Raw genomic sequence first — 13053 nt, forward strand, 5'->3', positions numbered from 1 at the left:
GGAGGCGGCCGCCTTTCCCCCACGGAAGTGCCTGCGGGAGCGCTTTCTGAAACTCTCTCTGTACCCTTCTGGAAGCTTGCCCTGCTCGCGCCAGCCAAGCAGGGAGTCCTCTCACTCCTCTATTTGTTTCCCTGGCTACCCTTCATTTGTGAACAGGGATCATAGCTTGATTAGTGGTTCATCAATATGGCCTTGAGGTTTAAGTCTGGATTTAAGTCTGCGTTCACTAACCGTGTGACCTTGGTTTGAAGCTTCCATTTGTGAAATGGGGATGTTATCCTGTCTCGTTCGGTTGAAAGGAGGGAGGACTGCGTGAAGTAATGGAAGTGAAAGCGTTTTGTTTTAGGCAAATGTGAGCTATGGGAGTTAGAGTCACACAGACACCCGCGTGTGCAAGCATAAATACACCCACATTCACACACACATGTTGAGGTTCTTGGAGGCGCTAGGTCCCAGTTCCTGGAGGCGATCAAGCAAAAACTATCAGAGATGCTAGAGAGGGAACCAAAGAATGCGCTGGATGAGCCCAGAGCTGGCTGTCCCAGACCTAGGGTCCGATTCTCCAGGGCAGGAACCCCGTTCCCTGCGGGATTCTGGGTGTAGCCCAGCGGGAGTGGGCCCAGAAACCAGGAATGGGAGACCCCACTGTAGGAGCCGAGAGTCGGGCCTCTCCGGTTCGCCCCCAGCAGAGGGCGCCCAGGTCCGCGCAGCCATCTCTCGCTTCAGCCTTCGCCTTAACCCTCTCCTGGCCCGGCCCGCCTTCTGCGCGCCCTCTGCTGGTCACCGGGGGCACGGCCGCGCGTCCTCCTCTCCTGCAGCCACTAAATCCATGGGTTTCTGACCGTCTGTGTTCTACCGACCACGTCCCCTGCTGTTGCCCTACGAAACCCAGACGTCCCACCTGAATCTAACTCTCTCTATCCCTCATCTATGTGAACGAAGGTCCAGATCCTTCCCCTCAGAAGTGTGGTGGGTCAAAGTCACAGGTTTCCTAGCAATCCCTGCATCCACGCTGGAACTTGGGGCAGTGGGCGATGAGGAAAATCTCAGCAGCCTCAAGCTTTAGAGTCTCTGCCCACAATTATGGAGGCGTGAAATCCAACCTGCCTGCTCCCAGCTCCCTGGCCACGGCTGGATCCCAACCTGTCAGTCCTTCAGGATCCTCAGTCCCGATATGCTTCAGCTTTCTACCTGGACCACCTGCCTACCATCTCTCCTTGGCACCTTTCATGTTCTCTTTCTAAAACACAGATCAGTGAAGGTCACTTTTCTACTTAAACCTCTTGTAGCTCCCCATTTCATACAAGAAAAGGTCTAGACTCTGGCTCAGGCCGCCTCCATCCTTTATGATCTACCTCCTGTCTCATCAGATTACTTCCTTGCCTCCCTACTCACAGTTTTCTAAACACATCCTGCTCTTTCTTGTCTTTGCCATCTTCATGCTTTTCCATCTTCACCTGGCAAACTCCTACTCATTCCTCTGATGTTTCCTCTTTGGGATTTTTTTCTCTGACACCCCCAGGGAAGTCTGCTTCTGTGCTCCCATGGACTTTATACACATTTTTTTTTTAATGGCATTCATGCTGGGGCATTATCTATTTACAAGTCTGTTTCCCCAAAAATACTCGAGCTCCTCTAGGGCAAGGCCTGAGCTTTGTTTGTCCTTGTACATACTGGCAGTCCAGTAGAGGTCTGCTCAGTGAATGACCAATTGGTGCCTCAGCCCCACACATGGAGAATCAGTGTCTAGTGTATGCCCCTGGGCCTGGAATGGGGCAGAGATACCCCTGTCTGTTTAAAGACTGACTGGTTATCTCAGTTATCAACCTCCCTCACCACTGGGGCAGGCCTCTGCCGCCATTCCCACCCCTCAGGAGATCAGCTGTCCCCTCTTTTTCCTTATTATTCCTTCCACTCCCTACTGGGAGTAGGTGCTACAGACTAGGTTCTGGAGACCCAAACCTAACTCCCTCCCATGCAGAGCTTTATTTATTGAGAGCCCAGAAACAAATGGCATGGGGAGGCTTCTCTTTCCTGCAGAGTCTTGAAGATACCCCACTGATTCTTGGACCTTACCCCAAGTCAGCCCACCCCCACCCCAGAACTCACTCAGTCCTTGCTGTCTAGCCTGGGGCTTGGGGACAAAATCATAAATTCGAGAGACAAGAGGAGAGATAAAGATCATTTGTTGAAAATAATGTCATCAATCATTTGTTAGAGAGAACATATCCAAGATTCCCCAAACATGGGTGCTCAGCTACCCTTCAAGCTCGCCATTATGCTCTCCCTACACAAAAGTGTCCCCCCACCTCCGGCCTCCCTGGTTAGCTCCTTTCAGAGCTTGAGGTTGCCTGGTCATTTAGTTTCAGCCTTCCTGAAAGATCTTCAGGCCCTGTCCTTTGCTATCTCGGGAGTATCTCAGGCTGGAGAAGTCCTACCCCCCACCCTTCCCTGCCCACATTAATGAGCATATTTCTGAAAGAGCCTGGAGGGGAGATTCCCAAACTCTTAGTTGCAGAGTTTCAGGCTGAGGATGAACAGATAAATAATGGCTTGCCAAATTAATTAATTATTTTATTAGCCTGAGTAATTATTAATCAGGTCATTAATCACCCAGCTGTGCACTATGAATAGTAATTGAGTGGTTTGGGGAGCAGCAGCGGAGCAGATTATGGCTCTATGGTCTGGCAGCATCTGGACCTTCTCCTGGTCCTGAGAAGTTTTGGGAAGGTATACAGGCCCCATCTTTTCCCCCATCCTCATATCCATACTTAGAGATGAGGAACGGAACAGAGTCCACCTGGTTCCTTTGCAAAGGCAGGCACCAATTTCATCCTTCTCCTCCTGACTTCCAGAGTTAAGACGGTGTAGGATGTGGAGGCTGGGATGTGTACACAGAGATGAAAGGAAAATGAAAGGAACTTGCTCTTGTGAGTGTGTGTGTGTGTGTGTGTGTGTGTGTGTGTACAGGGTAAGGACAGGGAGGGACCCAATGGGGAGTGGCAGAGACAGAGACAAGTCTCAAATGTGCCATATTTCCCATAATCTTAGTCCGACTGGTCAATCAATGTATGAGTGATGCTGGAATTGACTCAGAGTTTTGCCTTTGAGATGGTGTAGATGCCATGGGAGAGGAGGAGAAATAGAGTGGTAGAAACCAGAAGAAGGTGGAAGGGTAAGGTGAGACAGAATAGGAGGAGGGAGGAGGAAGGAACGAAGAATGGACATGACCTTTCACCTTTGGATTTGAGGCCCTGCCAGCTCCAGGATTCTGTATTTTTTTCTTGCTGGAGTGTCTGATGATTCCCTTTTGGGCTCTCTTTTCCACACAACCCACTCTACTCAGGACCTCCTCTCTCCTGAGGTTTGGAGTGGGCCTCAGCTTCTGAACCTTTCCCTTTGTCTATTTCCTGGGACTCTGTCCACTGCCCTGTGGGGTTGGAGGGTGGGGGAATGGGAAGATAGAAGGAGATAGTGAAGAGGTAGCAGATTATACTTTCCTTTGACACTAGGAAGTCATTCTATGAGTTTCCCCTCCATCTCTTTGGCTATTTAGAGATCCCATCGTCTTATATCCGTGTGTGGTGCCCCTGCAGACAGCAGTATAAGCTCTTATCCCTCCTCATGCTGGCCCTGAATCCAGGCCGCCTTTTCTCTGGGCCAGGTGCTCCCTGGCCCCCTTCCCTTCACTGCTTACTTGGGGAGGGGTCAGTGATCATGTTTTAACCACCCCAGGTCTCTCTGCTATAGCCATTTCACTTTCTGTTTACAGTGAATTTCACTCTTTATTTACAGTAGGTCCTGCTTTGTTTATGACCTGCTTGGGGTCAGTTTCATTTTGTATCTCCAGTTCCTCTACCATGCACTGTGTGTTTATTCCTCCTCTTGGCGCCCTCTTTGCAGGCCCTTCCCCAAGACTCCATTCTCAGGGGGCACATGGGAGGGGAGGGCCTGGGTCTGAGAACCTGAGCCCCGCAGTTTGAGGAGATGATGGGCTATGAGGAGGCTTGGGTGGTAGTGGTGGTTCTGACTCAGCCTGGGGTACCCTGAATGCAGGGATACCTACTAGGGAGAGAGAGGAGCTGGAGGTTGCCCCTGTGTCCCGAACAGGACTTTCAGGAGGAGAGGCCCTCACATGCCCAGCCTCACCTGTATGGGGCTCAGGCTTCTTGGGAATATGGACCCCACACTCCTTGGGCCGCAGTCCCTGCAGGGCCTGTCCACTGGGCATCCCTGTTCAGTGTATCCTCTCTGCAGAGCTCTGGGGGCAGGGCAGGGGGTCAGGCGCAGGGGCAGCTTCTGACAAGACAGAGCCTGTCATGAGATAAACAAAAACACGGAGCCTGGAACCCAGTCTCTTGTTTGGAATTCTTGACTCTGGCTAGATGGGTGGGTGGGGGGTGGTGCAGGACGGGGGTAGTTGGTGGAAAAAGGGTGAGAGCAGACCTATTAGAGAGTCTGGGGTGCAGAAGAGGAGACTGCCGCCCCACAGCCCTTGACATTGCTTAAGGACTTGAGGAAATGTCCAGTCTCCGCAATCCCCTGAGATTGACCTACCTGCTTATGGAATCGCTCAGTGTTGGGAATGGGTGGATAGCAAAGGAGGAGGAAATCTGGGGATTCTCAGTGTCTGGGGGGTCAGGAAGAGAATGCATCTTAGTCTCAGCCATGGTTACAAGTTCTTCCTCTTGTCTGACTTCCACCCCTCTTTTCTTATGGGATTCGGGGAGTGGAGAGGCAGGGAGGGAGAGCAGAGGAGGCCAGGTTTCTTGCTCTTCCCTCCCAGTTCTCTCTGGGAGTTGTTCATCTTCAGCCAGGTTCTGAGCGTTTTCTGGAAGACACTCCAGGGAACCAGCTCCAGCTCTGCCAGAGTCTTTATCTTGCCTGCAGACAGACTCAATTAACCTCTTTCCATCCTCAGGGTGTGTGGGGGCATCCTCCTCCACCCCTAGTGACCCCCCTTTCTGTGTGTCTCTGGAGCATCAGACATTCCTCCTTCTCCATGTCCTCCCTGTCCCCAATCTTTGTCAGGCTGGTACATCATTGGAAAGGAGGCGCCATATTTTCTCTTGCTCCCTTCTCCTGAACTCTCCCTGCATCACTGGAAAGCCCTCCTTCAAAGCCTTCCTGCCTCCTCTTCCATTCAGTTTGACCTGCCCAAACTTTTCCTTAGAACACAGATGGTCTAGTCCTTGACTCCAAAACCTATCTGGGCCCTATTGCCCTTGGTCTTTTTATGGATTCCACAGAGCTTTTTCCAGACTCTTGGAACACTGGAGAGAACCTCCTGGCCTGTCTGGGTTCCCTCTCCTTCCAAAACCTCAGATTTCCAGGCCACAGAGGGGAGAGAAGTGTACAGTTCTTCCCGTTGCCAGCAGAGGGCAACACAGACAAGCCCAGGCAAAAGGGTGTGGAGGTTGAGGGGTCTGGGGTGGGATGAAAATCTGGTGAGAGGTGGGACAGAGGAAGCTCTTAGCATAGGTAGTGCTTTGGGGGCAGAATTAGTGGGAAATTCTAGGACCACTAAATGGGATGGGAATCTCTAGTTCTTTGCCTTATTTACAAATTCCATGATAGCTAAAAGTATCAGCTACATTTGGGGGCTAACACTTTATATATAATATGTCGAATTCTCAAAATAATCCCATGAATACTATTATTTCCATTTTATACAGGGTACAGTGAGACTGGAGAAGGTTAAATCATGTGCCCAAGGTCACACAGCAAGGAATTGGCAGAGGTGGAATTCAGCGGTCCTTGTGAGGTGGCCTATGCCTGGGGGTCTTTCTCCTCCTCCTAGACACTCAGTAAGGAGCCTGGAAGGGGCCCTTTCGGTGCCCACCCAGCCCCCTCCTTCCGGCATCCAGCAGGGTTCAAAGAAGAGATTGGGAGGCTGGGCGGGGGGGACCCCTGCCCCCACAAGCCTCCCTCAGCCTGGCCAGATGCCTTTGGGGCCTGGAGACAAGGGCTGGAGAATGGGGCTGCCATAAACAGTGTCCGGCAGCACCACGAGGCTGTAAAACCAGCCCAGCAGAGGCTGGAATGTGGAGAGATCCAGGAAGGATTTTTCCGGCAGGGTCTGGCCTGATAGCATCTTTGGGGCCCTGGGGTCAAAGGGGAGCCCGCCTCCCTCCCCTCCCTCTCCAGGCCATCCTGCTGCTCTCCCCTTTCCCTGTCCCTGCCCCCTCCTCTCCCATGTTTCTGTAGTTGTGTCCATGTGTCTCTACCTCTACTTGGTCCCTCTCAGCCCCTTTCTCTTTGAGGGGTGGTACAGCCCCCATGTGAACTTGTTGGCTGTGTTACTTTGGAAGTTCTTTGCCTCACACCTCTCATCTGTAAAATGGAGAATCGTGCTAGTATCTATCTCAGAGGTTAGATGAGGTAATATTTGTAAAGCATGTAGGACAGTGCCTGGCTCACATGAAGTGCTATCTAATTGTCTTAATATAATAAATACCAGTGTGTTAGTTTATTCCTGTTTCTCTTCCCCGCTGAGAAATCCAGATTAGCCAGTGGGCTTTATTCCCCTCATTTTTCCTTACAGTCTTCACTTGGATCCTAAAAGGGGAGTGGCTGCGGGGTAGAGTGGCTCTAAGTGCAGGGTGCATGCTTCATATTTCTACTTCCCACAAGCCAGGCCCCTAGGCCTGGCTCAGCCGACCAAGCCGCCTTTCCTCCTCCAGCCAGCAGGGGGCAGCAGACGCCTGGACTGTGATGCCGGGAAGGGGCGCGCCCTAGCTCACCTGGCTCTGCTCAGGGAAAGGGCTGAGGGCCGTGAGAAGAACTCAGTGGTTGTGTCTGTGGCAAGGATAGGTTGATTCCCAGGTGCCTCCTTCCTGCCCCTGTGCCTCTGTGTGTGTAAAAGTGAGTCGGGGAGGGGGATGTCCAGCCCTGTGGTTACCCATGTCGTGAAATGTATGGGGCAGCCGAATGTTCTAGAATGTACCAGAACCACCGAAACAGCATGTTGCAGCCAGAAGGAACTCAGAGATTGTCTTACCATCCAATCCTCTTCAGATAACAAGGCCGAAGCCCAGAGAGGGCGAGCAGCTCGTTTGGGCTTGCACAGCATGTTCGTGGCAGAGCTTTTAGGCTCCTAATCCATTGCTCTTACTAGTGCGTGTCTGTGTGTCAGGATGGTCTAAGCGTGTGTGCTGCTTCATTCAGAAGCTTAGGCTTCAGAACAAGTAAGTGTCTGCTTGGTCCCCGGCCACTGTGGCTGCCTCCTAGAAGGGGTCTTATCTTCCTCTTCCTTGACTCCCCTTGCTTTGCCCTGGCCTCTTCCTCCTGGCCAAGCTAGATGAAGATTTGCCTTCTTCCCTGGAATCTATGTCTCTGGAGAGCAGAGCTCTTGTAATAACAACAGTAAACACATTTGTAGACTGGTTATTGCCACATTCATCAGATCACTTAATTACTTAATCTTTCAACAACCTTACAAGGGAGGCATTCTGACTATTCTCAGTCTACACATGAGGAAATGGAGGCACAGAAAGGTCAAGGGCCTTCCTCAAGATCACACAGCCAGCAGCTAACAAGGCGGTCCCAAGGAAGCTCCAAGTACTAAGCATAATGTATCATGCAGTGGTGTGAGCCCTACCCCAGTAACCACTCTGTTTACTGAGTGCTCTCCATGTGCCAAACACTGTGCTGAATGCTTCTCATCCATATGGCCTCTAATCCTCAGGATAACCTTGCAAAGTAGGTTTTATCATCACTTTTCACACAGGGAAACAGAAACTTGGTTAGTAAGCAGAGGAGCTAGGCTCTGTGTAAAATCCACACACTTAGCCATCTGCTGGCTTGGTGCTCTTAAGTTTTACATCACTTGGGAATCTTGTTAAAATGCAGATTCTGGTCCAGTTGGTCTGGGGCCAGGCTTGGGATGCTACATTTCAATAAGCTCCTACCGGTGCTGCTGATGCTGCTGGGGCACGGATCGTGCTTTGAGCACTAAGGGTCTATGGCTCCTCCCAGTCCCATCACGATGGGCATTCTCTGGGCCTCAGTGTCCCCATTTGTAAAATAAGAGGATCCCACAAGTCTGGATTCTCAGTTCAGGTTCTTTCCACCCCCAACCACTGTCTTATACCATCTCTAAGCACTTGGCTTCATGGTCTCTCAGAGTAGAGGAGGGAGACGGGATCTTAAAGATTCCCGGTAAATCCCCTGTTTTTTAACAGCTGGGAAAAGTAAGACTCTGGTGGTGGGGGGCCTTTCTCAAAATCTCATTTGTGGCAGATAGGGAACTGAAATCCATCTTCCTTTTCCTGAAAGGGCCTTGGGTCCTCTAGGAATCCATATTGTGCCACTGCACAATGGGAGGGCTGGCAGCTCCCATGAGAGGCTGCGTGATGAGTCTTTGCTACAGGCAATAGCTTCAAAGGGGAAATTGAGGCACCTGGAAGCCAGTTGCCCTCCTTGCATTGGTGCCATCCTGTCTGTCTTCGTTTCTTTCTCTTCCCCTCCCTTCTCTGCTTCTTGCTATCCCTACTCTCTCTGCCCTGGCATCTCACCCCATCTCTGTTCTAGTCTGGTTGACGCTATCCCATCTGTTCCCAGCCTGCCAGCATTCAGAGTCACAGGTGTGACTTTGAATGGCATTGACCCATTTGCATGGACAACTCTACTCTCCCTTTCTCCCACACAATCTGATCTTCCCATGACCTGTGCCCTTCTGGCCTTCTGCAGCAGGAGAACTGTGGGGTGGACAATCCCCTAAAGCTGACAGAGGGGGGGTGGTCTGCCTGTCTGGGAGGGACTAGAGCAGGAAGGTGGGTCCCATCTGGGGGTGGAGCTCCTGCAGGAATCAGGCTGCATGGGGGCTCCCAGAACATCGCCCTGCATTCAGTAGCAGTGTTCTGGTTGATCTCTCTCCTGGCCTTTAGCTGGGGGTGCAGTGGAGCACCTATGACCTTTGATCTTTTCATGCCACTGACATTGCCTGGAATAAGGGTCAGCTGACCTCATATGTTTACCTGGAGGATGAGTAAACCAGCTGCTCACCAAGGAAGCGTGTAACAGAGCTGGGTCCTGCTGCTCCCGTGGCCCTATGTGGGGCTGGCTGAGGAAGGACTGGGAGCCAAGGCATTTGGGACCCAGCTTTCTACAGTATGGGTCCCCAACCCCCTGGGCTGCAGACCGATAACATTCTGTGGCCTGTTAGGAATCTGGCCACACAGCAGAATGTGAGCAGTGGCCAGTGAGCAAAGCTTCATCTGTATTCGCAGCCATTCCCCAGCACTAGCATCACCACCTCAGCTCCACCTCAGATCATCAGGCATTAGATTCTCATAGGAGCACTGGTCCCTGGTGCCAAAATGTTGGGGACTGCTGCTATAGGACTCAGACTGGAGGGAATAGGAGAAACCAGCTCTCCTCCTGGTCTTTTCCCAGGGACTCTAGAGAAGTTCCTGCCCCCTGGGTGGAGACCAGGAAGGATTGAATGATGGAGTCATTCATTCTACAAATGCCAGTTGAACACTTCCCATGTGCTAGGGGCTAGGATGGACATCAGATCCTCAGGCCCAACTCAGGTCCTAGTGAAGAAAGAGGAGGAGATCTGTACTTGGGCCAGAGAGTGAGAGAGAGGACTTGGTTGCATCAGGACTGAGGCAAGGCCAAGAAAACCTTTCCTGGAGTTGAGGGCTGATGAGGCGCAGAGGAGAAGTGAGAAGTCCTGCCAGCCTGCATGCGTGGGGTCCAGTGTGCAGATGGTTATCTGGGCAAGTTGCTCTGCCTCTCTCGGCCTCATTTCCCTCCCCTGAACAATGGCAGCATGAGGCTAAGTCAACAGTTCTCAGGTGCTGACTGAGAATCACTGGAGGCTGGTTAGAATTCAGGTTCCTGGGCCCCTCTGCTTCAGGGGCTCTGGAGTCAGGGCCTAACCTTGTTTTCTAACGCTGCCATGATTCTGATGGACAGCCAGGTGATGGATGGTGGTGCTGGAAGGCTGGAGAGCCTCCTGCTCTGATTCACTTGCCTAGCTCCAGTTGGGAGGAAGCCACCGTGCTTGACTTTTGACAGTGCCAGACCCTGAGCTGCATTCATTTAGACCCTAGACAGCTACTGTTAACCCCATCTTGGGAGGAAACTGAAACCCAGAGCTGTTAAGTAGAATAATCCTGAGCCTTTTCTATGTTAGGTCCCTACCACTTCAGGTCTATGGATTTTTTTCTCCACTCTCTCTGTGTTGGTTTCTCTTCTCTTTATGGATAAGACACTCCCCGCCCCTGCCCCCTCCCCTGCCCCCGCCCTTTTAAATCTCCTGCCATCTTCCCTTCCTCTTCTTTTCCTCTCTCTTCCTGTCATCTTTGGTTTCTAATAATTGAAAGTATTTTCAGGGGACGTCCTCATCAACGCTTTTAGGAGAGTTCCTGTCATCTGCCCCAAGTCCTTCCTCCAAGGGGAGTCCATATTTCCTGTTCCTTCCTCATAGATGGGGAGGAGAGAGGGTCATAAACATCACCTTTCTGACTGTCACCTGTCTCAACTGACTCTCCCTTGCCTCCTGCTCCCTTCCTCTTATCTATTATCAGTTTTTGCCCCTTCTTCTTCTTCAGGTTTCAGAATTATTTGTTTGGTGTATAATAAGGGCAAAAAGCCAGAGTAATCTCCAGGGAGAAACCCCCTCTGATCCTAGCAGGGAGGATTCAGGCTAGATGCCTGGGAGAACTTCCAAATAGCCAAAGAGAGCAGTCCTGAAAGGAGGCTGTGGATCCAGGAGAAGCCTCATCTCTATCCAGGCTTATGACCCTCTTCCTCTTCCTTGTCCCTCCTCTTCACACATCCAAGCCGCTGTTAGGGTGACTCTGTACTTGTGTTTTGACTATTTCACGGATGCTGGGGGAGGGGTCAGTGGTCACAGATCCCTCAGGGCCCCAAAGATGCTAAAGGATGGGCTCGGGTACCCTGCCACCTTGGCCTTGCCATTGTTCCTGCTCTGGAACCCATGTCCTCACCACCCACACCAACCATCCCTAACGTTCTCAGGGCTGGGGTGACTATGAGTCTGAGGGGAGCCACCTCTGTCTGTTGGGAGATCTGCATGTGTGTTGTTACATCTGTTGAGCCAGGGGTGTGTCTGTACCTAGGTGGGGGGATGTGCACACCTGGGTGTCCCATTGTGGTTTTGCCTCAGCCTGTGTTCCAGAGCTCCAGATGCCTTCTGGTCTCTGTCCCCACCCTGTCCCTAGGGTCAGCTGGTGGATGTGTTGAGCTCCAGGCTTCGAATTGGGCCTCTCTCCAAAGATGAGGCACTAGGGACTGTCTCCCTTGCTTCAGGACTCCTTGGTCAGCTCTAATGGCTGGGGCAGTGGGAGGCAGAGTTGCCGGTCCTGTCTTTGCATGGCCACAAGGGGGCCCTGGGACCAGATTTTTCTCCTTCCTGCTGGAGCTGCAAGGATTCCCAGCAGCCCTAGCACACAGAGCTTTTCTGGAAGTGCTGGCCATCCTCCTGCAGCTGCCACTAAAGGCTCTCTGCCAGGCTGGGAGGCTGCTGGAGGGGAATGCAGCCTTTGCCCTTCATAATCCTATTCCAGAAGTACCTCATTTCTCTGTCAGGAAGTCCTTCCAGCTGTCTACCCTCCATTTCTCCTGCTATTAGGGGGAAGAAATCGGGCTGAGTGAGCCACCTTTCTTCCTCTTCTTCTTCTTTTTTTTTTTTTTTTTTTGCATTATGACTCTTCCTTTCCCCCCAGTTTTGAAGTGAAGTACTTATTCTCTTCTCCATCCCCTGGCCATTAGCGCTCAGATGATGCTCTCCCATCACAGCCAAGGACTGGAATGGCAGCAGCAGGGAAGACGTAAGCTAGACATTAGGAAGGACTTCCTGGCAGAGTGAGGCATGAGCCTCTGGGCTTGGTATCAGAGGGAGGCTGAACACAGAGGGAATTTGCCTTTTCATCTAGGGTGAGGCTCTGGTTTTGTGGGTTGGGAAGAGTCCTCTGTAATCCACAGACACCACCTATAATTCCCTAGTGAGGTTAGAGAGGAGGGCTGGGTACAGTTATTTGCCACTGTGCATCTCTGACTGCAGAGAACCATGGATGTTGCTGGATCTTTGGGTTTCAGGGTTGGGGAAGAGAACTATGTGGAATCTTTCAAAGGAAAACACCTGAGCCACTCCCTCCCCTGGCTGGTGATCACTGGCAGAAGGAAAGATGAAATGACAGAACAGTTTTTGCATCCACTTAAATGTGTCTTCGGTGTCCCCGTTAGGTCTCCAGATTCTTAGCTGGAACATCATCAACCTACTAGGCAAAGACTGAGTTGATGCATGGGGCCCTTCCTGGAGTGGGAGATGACACCACAACTCCACGTTCTACCACGGGGTGTGGATGTGACTGGTCCCTCTCTGTCCTCTGTACTTCTACTTTCCATGTGCGATATGAAATGTCATTTGCCTCTCTTTCTGGTCTGTCTTCAATGCTGAGAGGGCCCTGGAGTTGTGGGGGTAGAAGGGTTTGGAATCAGACTCCACCTCGTGGAGGCAAATGGCAGACCTCCCTGCCTCAGTCTCTACATCTGTAGCATGAGCATTACAGCTCCTGCGTCTCAGGTGAGCTTTATGAGACGGTGTGGATGAAAGAGCCTCAGGTCACTCAACTCAGTAGGTGCTTCTATCCTCTTCCTCACCCTAAGCTTCACTTGTTCTTGGAGAAGGGGAGATGTGTCCATCTCCCAGACATGAAGATGAAGGGCAGGAGTGATACTAAGGCCCAAGGATGGGGTCTCTGCTGGACATACCTGAGGAACAAAAGTTTGGGCTCCCTTCTTCTCTTCATCCCTCTGTTTCTTCCTTCTGTCTTTCCTCACTGCCCTTCTCTGACTCTTCTCCCTTCTGCCCCTCCCCCACCTCTTTTCTTTCTTCTTCCTATTCTCCCCTTAAGTCTGTTCCTCCATCTTCCTTCCTCCCTTCCTCCCTTCCTCCCTTCCTTCCTTCCTTCCTTCCTTCCTTCCTTCCTTCCTTCCTTCCTTCTTTCCTTCCTCCCTTCAGCATTAAGTTAGGTGACAGAGATTCTTCAGAAAACTGAGAAATGTACATCCTGTACC

This window comes from Pteropus vampyrus, unplaced genomic scaffold, assembly GCF_000151845.1.
Source record: "Pteropus vampyrus isolate Shadow unplaced genomic scaffold, Pvam_2.0 Scaffold276, whole genome shotgun sequence".
NCBI classification, from domain to species: domain Eukaryota; kingdom Metazoa; phylum Chordata; class Mammalia; order Chiroptera; family Pteropodidae; genus Pteropus; species Pteropus vampyrus.